The sequence below is a fragment of the Syzygium oleosum genome, unplaced genomic scaffold (genome assembly GCF_021117445.2).
Source record: "Syzygium oleosum isolate NSW1041296 unplaced genomic scaffold, Sole_v2.1 Sole_v2.01, whole genome shotgun sequence".
Classification (NCBI taxonomy): domain Eukaryota; kingdom Viridiplantae; phylum Streptophyta; class Magnoliopsida; order Myrtales; family Myrtaceae; genus Syzygium; species Syzygium oleosum.
Genome location: NW_026607485.1, coordinates 21,685,340 through 21,687,782, shown reverse-complemented (window position 1 = coordinate 21,687,782; position 2,443 = coordinate 21,685,340). Strand labels below are relative to the sequence as shown.

At 41.5% G+C, this 2,443-nt stretch overlaps 1 pseudogene; it reads right to left on the bottom strand.

Moving 5' to 3' along the window:
• Positions 1 to 968: 968 nt before the first annotated feature.
• On the bottom strand, positions 969 to 2,443 carry LOC115692447 (protein SIEVE ELEMENT OCCLUSION B-like; annotated as a pseudogene).

Sequence of the window (2,443 nt, the reverse complement as noted above, 5' to 3'; positions counted from 1 at the left end):
TCATGCATGCACCTAGTGAGGATCATATGAGTGCTGTGTGGCGCATCATTCGATATTTGAAGTCAGCCCCAGGAAAGGGGTTGCTATTTGCAAAGAATGGCCACCTTGAAATAGAAGGTTACACAGATGCAGATTGGGCTGGAAGTGTGACAGACAGGAGGTCTACATCAGGGTATCTTACATTTGTGGGAGGCAACCTTGTTACATGGAGAAGTAAGAAACAAAAGGTTGTAGCTCGGTCTAGTGCAGAAGCTGAATTCAGAGGTGTAGCAAAGGGGTTATGCGAACTTCTATGGCTTCGAAAGCTGCTAACTGAGCTCGGGTATCCACAAGGTTTGGAAATCAAATTGTTTTGTGATAATAAAGCATCCATAAATATTGCTCATAATCCAGTTCAGCATGATAGAACCAAACATGTGGAGATTGACAGACATTTCATCAAAGAGAATTTGGAGGCAAAAGTGATCCAGTTACCATTTGTCAAGTCTGAAGACCAGTTAGCTGATATATTGACAAAGGCTCTGTCAAGTAGAGAATTTCATTGCTCACTTATCAAGTTGGGTATCAAAGACATCTTTGCACCTACTTGAGGGGGAGTGTGGTCGTGAACTATTTTAGCCTATTTTAGCCTATTTGTTAGGCATTTTTATTGTATAGATTTCTTCCTAGTAAAGAATCCTTCCTATTGTATATCTCCTAATTAGGGTTGTCATATGTCCTATATATATAACAGGATTGAGCATTGTAAATGTACAGAAAACATATTCATTGAATAGAAAAAGGAGAGTCTTTTCCTACATCTTAGGAAAGATCATGTCAGTCACCAAGAGCTTAAACCGGTTAATGTCACGCTTCCAAAGGTCTGCTCCTACTGAATCAGTGAAAGGGAAAGCTTGCCATCCCCAAACCCTAATTAATCAAGCTCATGGCATTTTGGTTTGAGACTCTTCCTTGTGGATCCAACACAGTCACAATTGTCTTTCGCCTAAAGTGCCACTTCTCCTTGATGATCTTGATGGCCACCTTGTTGATAAGTGTGGGGTAGTGCACCGAGTACCACGCCATTTGCGACTGTAGATTCTTGAACTGGTTGATCACGTCCTTGCCTTCTTGCTCGATGATCGGGACCCACACGATCTCATAGCCCTCCTCTTTGAACTTGGGCTTCTTGTAGATCTTTTCAAGTTTCAAGGATGGAAATGTCGTCAAGGCTCAAGTTTTGGTCGGAGATCAGCAGCATCACATTCTTCCTTCGTAGGGACTCGAGGTTATACTTTTTGCTCTGGAACGATAATCATGGATAATCAACGTCACTTCTTTGGACCCTACCACTAAAGTCAACAAGACAAATTTACGCGAGGGCCAACTCGGTAAATAAGTGCCACCTAGGTGAAAACAAATTTTGCGTTTTGATTTTGACAAACCGTTGAAATAAAATTCTTTGAAAGGACGAGTTTACGACCATAGCATCATTTTGGTATTCAACTAGAAACATAAAGTTTGGTCAAAAATAAAAAACCCAAACTGATATCGAATTAGAGAGTTAGAAGACTGAACCGGTTCTGAGCCAATGACGAGTGGCTGAGGATCGGCCTTGAAGTAAAACAAGGCCTTGATGAGCTCCACATTATCAGTACGGGCATTGAAAAGTCGCTCCAGCCTCTGATACTCTCTCTTTTCCTCTGCATTCAGATTGAAAGTGACTAGAACGGTGGTCCAAAAGTTAGAGCATAATAATCAGAAATTGGTGATATTAAGTATTACCCTTTTGGTGTTTGTAATCTTCAAAATCTGCCTTGACACTGTGGTATATCTTGTTCATTTTCCCAGCAAAGGCTTGGAGATCTTTTTCCTTGTAGCTAAAAATCACAGGAAGCCCTCTTTAAGCACAAAGGGGAAAATAACATTCTAAAAAAAATTGAGTCTGTTGAAATAATGTTATATAATTCATTACATGTTCTGATACAGAAATAAAATAAAAGCAGTAAAACACACTTTTTCCAAAAAAAGAGACAAAAGAAGAGATGATTAGTGAATCGTACTCATCGACGAGGCTGACGAGTCTGATGAACTGAATCGAGCAAGCGAGGACACAGGTGATGATCTGATAAGCGCGGCTTGCAATGTCGATTGTTGTGGACAGCTCGGGAACATCTTTACTGTCATGCTCGAACTCCACGATGCACTCGGTCATGCTCAATGTGATCTTAATGATATCATTCAGATCTCTAAACACTTGGATCTTTTGCACATCCGGGGGCTTTGTGATTGCAGGCAACCCCTTCAGTATGGCCATCGACTTCGTTAGCTTGTCTGATGGTTGAACGAGTCGCCAAAAGTCACCATAGAGTAGAGCCAGCGACGATAGGGTAATCACAGCCTTAGTGACCCACGAGTAGCTCGACAGCTCACGAAGGAGCGAGTCCATCGTATTGTGCACATT